Source organism: Ictidomys tridecemlineatus, chromosome 6 (assembly GCF_052094955.1).
Source record: "Ictidomys tridecemlineatus isolate mIctTri1 chromosome 6, mIctTri1.hap1, whole genome shotgun sequence".
In the NCBI taxonomy this organism is placed as follows: Eukaryota; Metazoa; Chordata; class Mammalia; order Rodentia; family Sciuridae; genus Ictidomys; species Ictidomys tridecemlineatus.
In genome coordinates, this window is record NC_135482.1 from 29,015,320 (window position 1) to 29,029,328 (window position 14,009).

Genomic DNA, 14,009 nt, shown 5'->3' on the forward strand with positions numbered 1-14,009 from the left:
TTACTTTGGTCTTTGTACAGCTTTATGTCCTTCCTCTCTGCCTTTCAGTGCCCCTTTTGTGGAGAAAAGAACTACTCTTGGTTCCATATGTTGCTAAATAATTGTCAACTTTGTTGCATTGGGCAGGCAACAGTTGAATTCTACACTGGATCCCAAGGAAGAATAAAAAGTACTTGTCCAAACAAAAGACAGTCTAGCAGCATCTGGTTTCTTTGTGGTATGGTCTGAAGTGCTTTCTGGTTGGTGGCTCCTTGTTTTCCCTTCACATCTCTATTTTTTTTTTTTTTAAAGGAATAACACTTGGAATTGTTAGAGCCGGCACCTGGCACATTGGTCAGGCAGAGCAGCTTTACCTTATAATCAGCCCATCATGGAAACGAAAATAATACCATGTCACAGCGAGACAATTGTAAGATTGCAGGAAGCAAGACAATACCCATCCTGTGATGACAACCCACATTCTGCCAACACTGTAGAAAAAGAGTCCACAAATTGCCTCTTCCAAGTTCTCCCACATGAGTCTGTTCCCAAAGATACACTTGTGCCTCAATTCTGAAGGAGTGCCCCTGAAGAGATGAAAAGGCAGAGCTGAGGAAGCTTCCCGGGGTGTACCTTCCTGCTAAGATTTATCTTAAAATCACACAGCAGATGTCCCTTAGAATAATCAGGAAGAGAGAGGACTCAGAAATCATGACAGCTGTCATTCATTGACTGCTTGGGGGTATACATGCAATTATAACCATTTTGAAAAGTAGGAATTACTTTCCCTTCTTGTGTCAAGTGAGGAAGTTGAAACTTCCAGAAATTAGCAAACTTGTCTTCTGCCTATTAACTAAGAAGTGGGAAAGCTGTAATTCTCAATTGTGTCTGGATGACTATAAAGTCACAGTGATAAACACCATTTTCAAGATTAAGGACTATTGTTTTATAAGTTGTATCTCTGTGTGTGTGTGTGTGTGTGTGTGTGTGTGTGTGTGCTTTTTAAAAATCTATTCATCCATTGATGAGCATCTAGGTGGATTGCATATCCTAGCTATTGTGAATAGTGCCCCAGTAAACATGGTGTATTTTTGGTATACAGATGTCATTTGATATATACAGATATATACCCAGAAGAGGGATCCTTAGATCATACCATAGTTCTATTTTTGTTTTCTTGAGGAACTTCATATTGTTCTCCATAATGGCTACACTAATTTATATTCCCACCGACAGTGTATAAGAGTTCCCATTTTCCATTTTCTCTCCAGCATTTGCAATTTTTTTGACTTTCTTATAATAATCATTTTAATTGATTAAAAAATATGATAACTCAATGTAGTTTTTATTTGCATTTCTCTGATGGCTAATAAATTTATGGACTTTTGCATACATTTGTTGACCGTTTGAATTTCTTCTTTTGAAAAGTGTCTATTCAGATCCTTTTTCCAGTTTTCAACTGGATTATTTGGTTATCCACAGTGAGTTTTTAAAGTTCTTTGTATATTATGGATATTAATCCTATGTCAGATGAATGGCAAAAATCTTTCCCCATGCTGTATCTTCTCTCTTCACTCTGTTGGTTGTTTCCTTGTATGCAGAAGTTTCTTTGATATGATCCTACTTGTCTATTCTTGCTTTTAGTTCCTGTGCTTTTGGGGTCCTGTCCCCCCAAAAAATCACTGTTTATATAGATGTCTTGAAGTGTTTCCCATGTTTTCTTCTAGTTGATCCATTTGGAGTTTATTTTTGTATTGGATAAGAGATAAGGGTCAAATTCTAATATTCTATATGTGAGTATCCCGTTTAATTTTAAGAAACTTAAGTCCTCAATACATGTATTTAGGAAAACTAATCTCAAGTCTGGACACACTGTATATCATTATCATGTCCATTTCATCTTTAAAATGTATATGAATCTTTGTTTAATTAATTAACCACAATATTAGTGGCATATATTTATTGAGGGTTTTCTCTTTCCCCTGTATTATCTTCCTTCTCTTCATAAAGAACACTCTGTGAGATAGATACGATTATTATTTATGTCTTTCAGAAGAAAAAAAAACAAAGTTAAAGAAGTTAATAGCTCATCAACTAGAAAGTGGCTGCTGGATTCTCAAAACCTTGTTCATAACCTCCCAGGAATTAACTGTAATGATGTAGCTTTCCATCTGCCTTTAGAAGTTGCAGATATTATCTGATTTTGGTAGAGTCAATACTGCAATGTATTGGTTCTGCAATGTCCAGCATCAACACCCAAATCTAATTATACCTCTTTTCATAGCCATATCAATGGCATGGACAAGCTGAAAACAGTGGGACTGTAGATAATCAAGCACAGTAATGGAGTGGATCCGCTCACTGGCAAAAAGATGTGGGAAGCATAGACCTTATTCTCAATCTCTTTCCTGAGGGAGAAAAATCGGGAATGTGGAAGACCTGGTGAATCATTACATAGCAGGAACTTGATTTCAATAATACTGGCTCAATGTGCAAGGGTCTATGGAAGGGAACCAAATGTGTATTCCCAGGAGCTGGCCCAGGACTTGCAATCAGGTGTCTGAAATATGTAAGACTCAAAAAATTGGGGACAAAAGAAAAGTAGGAGAAGAAGCCAAGCATAAAGAAGAGGACAGATTTGGGATGTTAGCAGGTGGTTGGCAAGGGATGGGCAGGGCTAAGTCTGAAACTGTGACAGTCAGCCAAGGAAGAAGACAAGAGAGCAGGTTTGGGAACAAGCTGATGTGACCTCAGAGCACTCAGAGCACACAGTCTGTGTTCTTTAAATGACTCCAGACATTGTTTAGAGATCTCTCTGTATCTGTTCTTCTTTGTGTCACTCATCAGGCTTTCTATCTTTTTTATGTGGGGTGGGTACCAGGGATTGAACTCAGGGGCACTTGACCACTGAGCCACATCCCCAGTCCTATTTTGTATTTTATTTAGAGACAGGGTCTCACTGAGTTGCTTAGCACCTCACCGTTGCTGAGGCTGGTTTTGAACTTTCGATCCTCTTGCCTCAGCCTCCTGAGTCACTGGAATTAAGAGTGTGTGCCACCACCCCTGGCTTTCTACATACCTTAAGCATGAAACTGTTTCCTTCTCTGTTACCGGTACAACTGTCTTATGCATAATCTATGCCATCATTTCCAGCCACTAATTATCTTCTAGGTATGCCTTCCTAGGTTCAAAAGAGCCTATGAATAAAAATCGCTATGTTTCCCATTTATGGAATATCATCTAATTCCAACCATCTGCTTTCATCAGTACTTAAGCAATCAGCATTCTTTATAATTTGCAGGGCATGGGTCTACTCACTGTTCTAAAAAATTAGATGCTTCACAAAAAGCATTCACAATGATTCAGAAATTTATTTTTCTTTGGTATTAAAAAAAAAAGCCAAGTGAAATCTTTAGGCTTTGTTAAAAATGATAGAACTTGGGACTTTTCAGACAGACAGTGACTGTGGGTGTTAAGTGGGTTTTCAATGGTGTTTGATTCATCAAATTTATCTTGCCATTATTCTAAGTTATTATTTTTGTCTTTAAAAGTAGAATATTTGGAATGGGGAAATATTTCCTTTACTTTTCAGAATTTTTTTCAGTTTCCTGAAAATAGAAATTATAAAGAAGAAAAAGAATTAATAATGCTTTAGATAAGTCAAGGTATGATTACTTTATAATGTCAAGGCAATGAAATCTATTTGCCATCTGATTTGTAAGTGGGAGGGCATTCAGCCTTGCTAGCAAGCATAACATTTTCGCACTTAAATCCAGCTGTACAAGGTACCATTGTAGCAAGTAGTTTACTTTTACAGTTTTCCTAACCTCAATTGCTGGCACACATTAATTTGTGCTGTGATTAAGAGCCAAGCTTCTGTCAGGCACAGTGGTGCACGTCTGTAATCCCAAAGGCTTGGGAGACTGAGGCAGGAGGATCACAAGTTCAAAGCCAGCCTCACCAAAAGCAAGGCACTAAGCAACTCAGTGAGATCCTGTCTCTAACTAAAATACAAAATCGAGCTGAGGATGTGGTTCAGTGGTTAAGTGCCCCTAAGTTCAATCCCCAGTATACCCCCTCCCCCAAAAGAGCCAAGCTTCTGACTGGGTTTATGCCCTCTTTCTGCCACCCACTAGCATAGGGTGATTATGAGTTTTAATTGAATACACATGCATAAAAACTGCACAGTATGTGTACTATGTACACATTAGCTAATAGTAGCAATCATTCAAATAAAAATAATTAAGTAAAATGAACTTGTTACTCCACCCTATAATTTTAATACTAACATTGTCTTTGTGATAATAATGCTGATATTTTTTGAGAAGAAAGTTATCAGTTGTTAAGCATTGTGCAGTGTTATATCTCATTTAATGCTCACAATACAGCTATCTGTGAGTTAGTGTCATGATGGTCACCCTTTTATAATTGGGGGTCAAGTGACTTTCTAGAGTCACAAAGGTAGAGCAGAACCTGAAACTATACAGTGTGACTTCAGCATCTTTACCCCAAGTCACTCTGCTCTACTTTTTGCATAATTGTTTGTAATTGTAGAGTCAGTTCCTAAAATCCAGTTAGTTAGTCATCCCGTAAGCCTTTTATCTCCTCTACAGAGTCTTAGCACCCAGGACAACCAACGCCTGTAGGTTGCTCACATATTTCCATGTGGCTGGGGTTACCTTGATTTTGCTGGAAATCACATTACAAAGATGGCCCCGGTTTTACCCTTATCTAGTATATATCTAGAGATTCAATCAATTATGTATTATATTTCTATAGTAATCTAAAACTTTCACATACAGTCCTAAGTGGTAGGTCCCATTATTTCCATTTTAGAGATTAAAAATCTGAGGCTCAGAAAAATTGAATGACCTTCCCAAAGTCTCATAGTTAGATATGTCAGGAATCTGTCAATTTCTGGTCTAATGTTCTTTCTGTGAGAGGTGGGACTAAACCATAGGTCAAGGTTCTGTTTCTCCTTACCAGGCATCATTTGGTTTGCCCTTATTTTAAAGCAACACTAAACTAATTTTAAAGATGAACTTTGAGTCACTAAGCCTGGGGTTGGTTTCGAAAGGAAGAAACCATAGTCAGCTTCCATTTTTCTCTGCCTCTTTGAGAGTGTCATAATTTACTGAAAGAGTTTAGAATGCATGTCTGTAAAATTTGCATGCATGCTGTGGAATGACCTTTGATCTTGTGCTCCTGGGCCGTGTGTCCCACCTCCTTCCAGAGTGAAGACACTGGTCCGCTGCTTGATGGGAAGTGAAGATGTAGATAGCGGGGAGCTCCTTCTACCCAGGGAAAGAGGTTTCTACCACAGGACCCAAGACCTCTTCTGCTCCACTGATGAGGACTTCTCAGTGATCTGTTTGCACATTCTTTTCCTGCCTGGTAATTATCACCAGCTGTCTCAACTTAAAAGGGAGGAATCTCTTTGAAATCCTCCCTATCCTCCGTGAAATGTGCTAACTGAAACATGCTAATTAGTAAGTGGTCTTAGGACAACACAGATATGTGTTTCCTGTGAGTACTGGAGAAGGAAGAGGAGGAGGGAGGTGAGCATATGTATGTGTATGCTTTTATAATTTTCAGAATGACATTTTTAATCAAACTCTGCCCAAGTGTGATCAGTAGCCAGCAGTGAAGGCCCAAGTACCCGTGAGTTGACTTCTCGGCTTTCATTGATACTTCCTGCCTGAGCTTGTCAGTGGCTGTCGGAAGGGACAGTGACCTTGCTTCTCTTCCTCAGCAAACTGATTACCCTCATTCTTTTTACAGTATCAGTAATCACAGGGCTCCAGGGAAATAAAAAAAAAAAAATAGCTCCCGTTCCTTCAGAGACCCCTGTTTCAGAGTAAGCTGAGAGTCAAGGGGATCCGTGACAATTAGCATACCCTGGAATTGGAGGAGATAACTCAGATGCATAATGTTGCATTGTGTCAAATATACTTAGCTAAAAATGGAGAACCCACTGGTTTCCAAGTGTAAACTGTGATTATGTGAAAATCTGTGTTTTTATAATTCTGAGCAGCAATTTCCAGGGTTTCAAGCTTACTGGCAAGCACCGCTTAGGGCAAGAACTGCTCATGACATGGAAAGGAAGTTGGCGGATTTTATGGAAGCACTTGGGGATTTATTGACAGGATGAAAGGAACTCCTAGGAGACTGGAGGTCCATCTTTGAGACAAAGGTGGACAGTATCTTTTACCTCCAAGATCGTTCTCCTGGGGCAGTCTGGTCAAGAATCCACTTTGGCATTCCTCAGGCTATCTCAGCAGAGCTTCTGGACACCCCAGGGACTGCTGAGCAACAATTTATACTCCAGCTGGTCTCATATTCTTGTTTCACTGGCTCAAAGTTTACTGTCTTACTGTGAGTGTTTGATAGGTCGAGATCCCTACTAGGTGGCTGCCAGGTGGAATGGGGCGGTAATCAAAAGATGGATTGTCATACTGATGTCCTATTTATTGATGGTGTTGGAATCTGCTGGTTTGCTATTGTTTCTCCCCAAACCACATGGGAAGGATAATTCCCCATGAGAAAATTAGTTTTTTTTTTTTTTAGCAAGAAAACTTGATAAATATCTACTTCAAAAATCTACAGAAGGAAGATTCTGTTTGTCCAGTCTCCCTCAGTTATAGTATATGCAGTCTTGCATGGCCAGTGGTATAAGAGACTCATCCTGCAGACCTAAACACATGGTTCAATGGACCCGGCTCTGGGAAGCAGTGCAGTAACTGAGTTGTCTGCAGCTCCTGAGAGTGTTCCAAGGATTGGAGGTGAAGCCTGCTTTATTCCAAGGATGCCCTATCTTTTGTGCCTTAGGTCTTCCATAGCTCTCTGATGACTTAGCTGCCCTGACTTACTCTCATCCTGTCCTTGATGTCTGGGTACTCCTGGCTCTGGCTTGGCTGCTTGGTTTTTCCCAGCGTGTGATTTTAGGTTCTCTTCAGCTGAGTAGTCAACCTTACTCTTTCTCTTTCCTGCTTTTGGTTGAAAGCAAAGGGAAGAAGAAAGGATGAAAATATCTGGTATTTCTTTGGGAGACAGAGCAGATGGACGCATATCATGTGAGGGCTACCAACCCAAAGCTGGCTTGGTCTCCAGCTACAGTTCCTTTCTGTCCTCACTGCCCTCAGGATTAAGTTGAAACCACTAACTAGGTAGGTAAGTGCTTTCCTGAACTTCCTTCCTCCCCTCTGCTTCACATTCTAGGCTCAAACTTCACCCATCTACTTTCTCCATACACAGCAGGCTCACCTCTAACATTTACAGGGCCCCAGACTTGAGTATACATTGAGATCATAAATTCTATTTCTAAATTCTTAAAATGTATACATTAAGCTAATACATTGTTGCATAAAATACATTCTGTCCTCTGCCTTTGATTTAAAAAAAAAAAAACAAAAAAAAACTTTTAAAGCTACCTAGGAAGCTATGTTTAGATTTTGAATTCTCAGATTCCAGAATTCCACATCAAAACGTCATGGCTCAAGTGGGCATTCCCAGCACCCAGCCTACGGGGCTTCTCTTCCCACCCCTTGATCTGTCCTGCACCACCAAAGATTGTTCTTGTGGGAATATTGGCATGCAATCCACCCATCAAGGAACCGTCAACACATCTGGAAATGGCTATCCCTTACCAGCAAAAATACAGTCTTAGTTCACCCCTGGGAGGAGAGAATGAGAAAGAAGCACCTTATAGGTTTTTAAGGGACAAAGGACCACTGGGGCAAGTGCTTCTGGAGTCCTGGATTTCAGATCAGAGTCTAGAATGGAGTGTGAGAATGAGCTCTGGGTAAGCCTCTCTTGGTCTTATAGACTCTATAACCTTGGTGGGAAGCCAGGGGGTGGTAGAGTCCAGGAGCTGAGGCCCCCTTGCCAGGTATAAGGGTTATATTGGCACAGATTTTCCTCTGCCAGGTTGGTTTTCCCCTATATTATCTAATTGACTCATTCATCTCCCAAGTAGCAGAGCTTATTCTACCTCCTTCTTCCAGGAAATCTTTGTCATTCTCCTAACACAAATTACACCTTTCTCCTAAACCGACTCTTAACACTTACCGCATGTCTAAAGATGACTTAACCTCTCAGTTCCTCAAATTCGCTTTCAGGACTATCATATGTTTGGAAGAATTAATGTACACAGAATTTTAGAAAAGTAATAGATTAAAAAAAAGATGTTAGCTATTGTAAGTATTATTATAAATTCACATAGTACCTTGTACTTATTCCTATAGAAATATTTCTAAAAACATTGTTTTATTATTATGTTTTGTTACATGTTTCAAGAAGATAATATGTTTCTTGAAAATAAGGACTTATTTTGAATTAGTTTTGTATTTCTAACAGAAAACTCAATATGTTACTTAGTAGGTGCTCAATAAATGTATTTGGAGAACATGAATTGCCTCTTGGGGAGTTGGAACTTACAGTTCTGCTGTAGCTTATAAAGACGTGTAAGGAAAAACTCTGGGAAATCGAACTCAGCTTCTTAGATGCTCCTGACTTGAAACCTTTAGTAGAAGGAGATGGTAGAACTAAACCAGAATCATGTCACAGGATGGCACAGAGAAGAAATATTACTCAAGTGTCATTCCAGCCCAGGAACTAGATAATGCCTGCACAAGCCACAAACTCAGTGTCCTGGCAAGGATTTCCAATCCAAAACATTCCATTATGTAATGTATTTGTCTTCATATAAGCCAAATGATTTGCCAAACATTCTTCCAATGATTTTGAGACCACATGTTTCTCTACACCCATGATCTGGGGTGTCTGAGCCACTATTTTCCTTAATTGGACCTGTTTATACTGGTAACTTGCAGATAGGCAGAGCTCAGGAAATATGGGTAAGAGAAAGACTTTAATGATATTTGCTTGATTACGATAATGAAACTGCTCCGCTGAGTTTTTTTCCATCATTTACTCAAATGGTTGCTAAGTAATTTCAGTCCAGTTCCACAGTCAGAATGAATGGCCCCGGCTGCCAGTTGGTTAGAAAACTGTTCTGTTCATCATTCATTCATTCATTTGGATTTGTCATGAACTGGGATTGAATATAGCAAGATGTTTTATACAAGCCTCAGAGACAAAAATGAAGGAAAATAGAAAATACGCCTAAGAGAATTCCCTTTTCCTTTTCTTTCACACTGTGTTCTTTAATTTAGTTATGCATATAATAAAAGTGAGCATTACAAATAGAGTTTCAAAATTAATTAAAATAAAGATCATTTAAAGTCATCAAACTTTCTAATCAAAACCAATCTTATTATAACAAACATCTATGTAAATAGTGTTTATAATGTGCCAAGCACCTAATGTTTTTAGTATATTAACTTATTTAATCTTCGCAGTAACCCTGTGAGGTAAAGCATATTATTCTTCATAATTTACAGATGAGAAAATAGAGACATAGAGAATTAGGAACTCTTTCATTTATTTTATTTTTATGGTGCCAGGGATTGAACTTAGGGCCTGGTGCATGCTAACCATATTTTGTAGCATTGAGCTACAACCTTAACTCTAAAATTAGGAATTTAGATTAAAATTATATAATAAGTGGTAAGGCAAGTATTCAAAACCAATCCAGCTGTCTATGCTCTGTGGAATAGAGAAACATTTAAATAATTTTTTCAAATAGAGGGGCCCTGTTGAGCTAGATTATAAAAGACTATTAATGCAAACTTTTAGTATTTATTTTTTATTACATGCATATTTTAATTTTTAATTTTTAGGAAAATCAGTCCTCTGTCATGGAATAAACACTGATGTGATATGAGGCTGATTGTGATGTTGGTTAACAAATTTTAACTAATGGAATTACAATGTAATGTATTGAGCATCTGATATTTTGGCCCTTTTAGGATTTGGGACTGAACTCTGTAAATGAAGATTTTTCTGAATGAAATGCAGTTGATTGCAGTTGAATGAAGTGCAAGGTGAGGTACACTCTATGTCCCTGGAATCCACATCACCAGGTATAAGGGTCTTGTCTCCATGGCAACAAATGGAGGCTTTAACTCTTAAGGGGCTGACACTGTGTCTGTATTCCTCACTTCCCCTTCCTCTGGTCTTATCAGAAGTTAATAATAACCAGTTATTACAGGAGGGAAATAAAAATGTTCAACATCCAGTAAAACTTTCTAGAATCTAATAAAAGGGGAAAAATGTTTCCATTAATGCTTTTGAGCTTTCTAAAAGAACCTTCACAATGGTTTTAAAAGGCTTTTTTTTCTGTTATGTATTATGATTATCCCCAGATCTGGCTTGAGTGTTGTAGTTAAATGGAAAAAGAAGAAACAGAATGATTACTTCTTCTCCCTCCATGATTTGCACCTGTTGTTTACATAAAAGTGGGGTGTGGAGTGGGCAGGTCATGGGGGAAGGAAAAGAAAAGAAATGAAGGACTGCCTCTGTTGTGATGATTTTGATGGAACAGCTCTGAAACTGAGCCAAGTTTTTCAGATTTTTTCGAGTTTTATGAAGTCCAATATGTTCAGTTTGTTGCTTTTCTTGAGAAATACAATGATTCAGTAAATACTTTGGAAAGAAAAGGCGTGTCTAGTAGAAGAGAAGAGGCTAAGATATTATCTTTTCTGATGGTTTATCTATTAAAGGAAATGATAATCATCAGAGACAACACTTACGTAGGTTAATATTTGCCAAGGACATTTCTAAACATCATACCTATATTTACCCATGTATTCTATGACCGGTACAGCTATTCTACAGTTGAGTTACAGAGACATAAAACAATGTTCCCAGAATGTCAGAACTATTACTTTGAAGGAGTATTCAAACCCCCAGTCTGTTACCAGGCTTGTATAGTTAACCACTCTTCCACGTAGTCTCTTAAAGTCTGCTGTTTTCTAATGCACTACTTAAACTTTTATGAATCATTGATTTCTAATCTCATTTGCCAGCTTTGACAGCATCATTTTGTCTTTTAGCCACATATCAAAATGCTCACGTGGCTTTTTAAATTTACTTGCATTTGTATGTGTGTGCGTGTATATGTATATATATTAAAGAAAATTAAAAGAATTTTGGACAGAATTCTGTAATCTCTTAAGCGACAATTATGGACAAGTTGGAACATCAGAAGAGTAAGTTTAGGAATCATGTACGTAATAATATTTGTTTCACCACATTTGTTAAATTTTAGTTAAAATGGAAAATAGTTAGACTTTCTTTTCTTCAAATATTTTTTTTCATGTTTTCCCTCTTTTTTTTAATAGTGGAGACTGAACCCAGAAGCAATTTTCCTCTGAGACACATCTTTTGGAGTCTGGCATCACATCCCCAGACTTTTTCATTTTTCTTTTGAGACAGGGTCCAACTAAGTTGCTTAGGACCTTACAAAGTTGCTGAGTCTGGCCTTGGATCGGCAATCTTCTGCCTTAGTTTCCCAAGTCACTGGGATTACAGGCATGTGCCACCATACCTGGCACCCTCCAAACTTCTTTCTTTTCAATGCTTCTGTGTGGCCCCACTATAAGCATGGAAAATGGAGCTATATCTGAATATTTAATGACGATGCTATAACATTTTTTCGTCATTCTGGTCCCTTCTAATGCAATATTGTTAAGAAAATGGGCATGACTCTAGGTTGTTCTTGGTCCAGGATTCATTAATATGCTATATATTCTAATTTGGAATTTATTTTCAGGTTTTAATTCATGCTCAATTTTTTGCTTAATTTCTGGGGGATAAGATTCTCTATAAATTAATTTGATATGATTTAGTTCATAGTATAATCAAATCTTCATCAAAGAAAGTTTATAAATATAGTCAAAATTTATTACCACAATATTAAGGGAAATCATAATAAATGTCATAATAGACACAATTTTATTCGTTTATTTTTATTAGGTCTTCATTTAGCATGACATTGAATTTAATTACTACCTTACCTTACAGGTTAGGGGTGATGACAATTAGAGTGAAATATTTGAATCAGCCTGTTAAACTGCATACACATCAAGTGGTTTAATTAATCTATTCTGAGCAGTTTTTATTTTAGGGGCCAGGACTAATTTAGCATTTTATTAAGATTGACATTACCCCAAATTTCAAGTCTGCTGACCAAATGCTGAATGATTGATAGTGTTTCTCTACCCTCTAGTGGTCTAAAGCAGAACTGAAAAGGCCAACCCAAGAATCTTCAAGGACAACTGGCTGGGAATCCTGAGACTGGGAAAGTAATACCTGCATCAGTTTGGCTTTGAATCTAGAAGGGCAATGGTGAAAGACTTAAGGCCAGCGTTCCAGAGTGGGTAAGATGAGCATATACTGCAGCTCTGAGTTGATTTTATAGGCATGGCAAGGAGAACAATGGTGGGTTTTTAAAATTTGTTTTAAATGTTTCTTTAGATTTCTTACTTCTTCTGGAATATTTGGGTTTGCAGTATGGTGAAACAAATGTTCTCAATCTGGATTCTTATCAGTGACATTATCCCATTTTGTGCTGGATAATTCTTTCTTTCGGAGGTGCAATTTGGATGTTTAGCAGCTCCCTGGCCTTATGATACTCTTGCTGTGATGACCAAAACATTCCCAGCATCATCAAATATCCTCTTGGGGGAAAATTTTTCCTCCTGCTTGAAAAGCATTTTGTTGCTAATGGTTCCTATTAGGTTGGAAATAGTTCAGTAAAAGTCAATATTTTATTAAATGCTTATTACCTGTCAGGTCTTGTTTTTGTTGATATTATTATTTAGTACCAGGATATCTTGCTAAGTTATTTAGGGCCTCACTAAGTTGCTGGGGCTGGATTTTGAACTTGTGATCCTTCTGCCTCAGCCCTCTGAGTTGCTGAGATTACCAGTTGGGCACCACCAAGCTGGGCAGGTCTTGTGTTATTTAATTTAATCCTTATAAGAATCATCAGAATTAAATCCTATACTTTCATCATCTTATTTTCACAGGCGAAGAACTGAATAGGAGTTAAATAACTTTCATGACTGCACATTGGCAAGTGGCAGACTCTGCACTAAATATAGAGGGTCTGACTTCACAAGTGTCACCCCTCATTAATCTCCTAAATGGAGTATAAAACAGAATTATTGATTTATAAAATAATAATTCACAGACATCAGTGTACATAATTTTCTGAATCAACAATAAAACAGAAGGGAAAGAGATGGTACAACATTGTCAGAGGAATATTAAATCATTTTTTCATTCCTTTATCACATATCTACTGTTTATAGGGATACAGAAATGTATGCAACAAAGTTTCTGCTCTCTAAAGCTTACTTACATTATTTTAGGAACAAAAGAAAAAATTCGTATGTAATATTTCATATATTAATGTGTTACAGAGAAAATAAAACATGTTAAAAGAGGATACAAAGGTCACGAGGCTTCTGATACAGTGACATTGAGCAGACAATGATGGAACAGCATTGTGAATGAAGTGCAGACGAGGTAGGGAATTTGCTCCAGGTGATGAGAACAAGCCAGGACAAGGTCCTGATGCAGGAGCATATTTGAAGTGGAAGTGAACTTGCTACATGCTAAGGGGAAAACAAGGAGTCAACGCAACCAGAACAGAGAGAGTGAAGAGGAACAGGAGAAGGGATAGAGAGGCAAGGCCAGGAGGCAGGGGAGTAACATGGACCCTGTAAGTCCCACTAGGCCATATAAATGATGTCAACTTCTACTCTGACTGAGATAAAAATCTATTAGAAAAAAAATGCCGCGATCTGACAATTTTTCAAAGAATCATGCCGATGTTTTCCCCTGTTTGGGAAATGGTTTATCACCATGAATGACCTTGAATTCTGGAATGAGGCTGGCCTCATTTTTTTTTTTTTTTAAGTGTTATCTCTAAGATCTCACTCCCTTTGGACTTTGGAACAAATGACTTAACTTTCTGGTCTCTCTCTCTCTTTTTTTTTTTTTTGTTATTTTTTTTGTTGTTGTGGCTAAAGGAAACTTGTGATAATATCCTTCTTATTGAATCTCAGTGCCATTAGACAGAAGATGCATTATTTAATGTTCCAGTAAGAAAACAAAACAAA

General features: G+C 37.8%; 1 long non-coding RNA gene across 1 annotated transcript in view; it reads left to right on the forward strand.

Moving 5' to 3' along the window:
- Positions 1 to 14,009, forward strand: part of LOC144378581 (uncharacterized) — a 39,269-nt gene that overhangs the window by 6,784 nt on the left and 18,476 nt on the right. Inside the window, exons 2-3 of the long non-coding RNA XR_013440407.1 lie at positions 9,849 to 9,923; positions 12,110 to 12,260. This is a non-coding gene — a long non-coding RNA (uncharacterized LOC144378581). The remainder of the gene's footprint in view (positions 1 to 9,848; positions 9,924 to 12,109; positions 12,261 to 14,009) is intronic.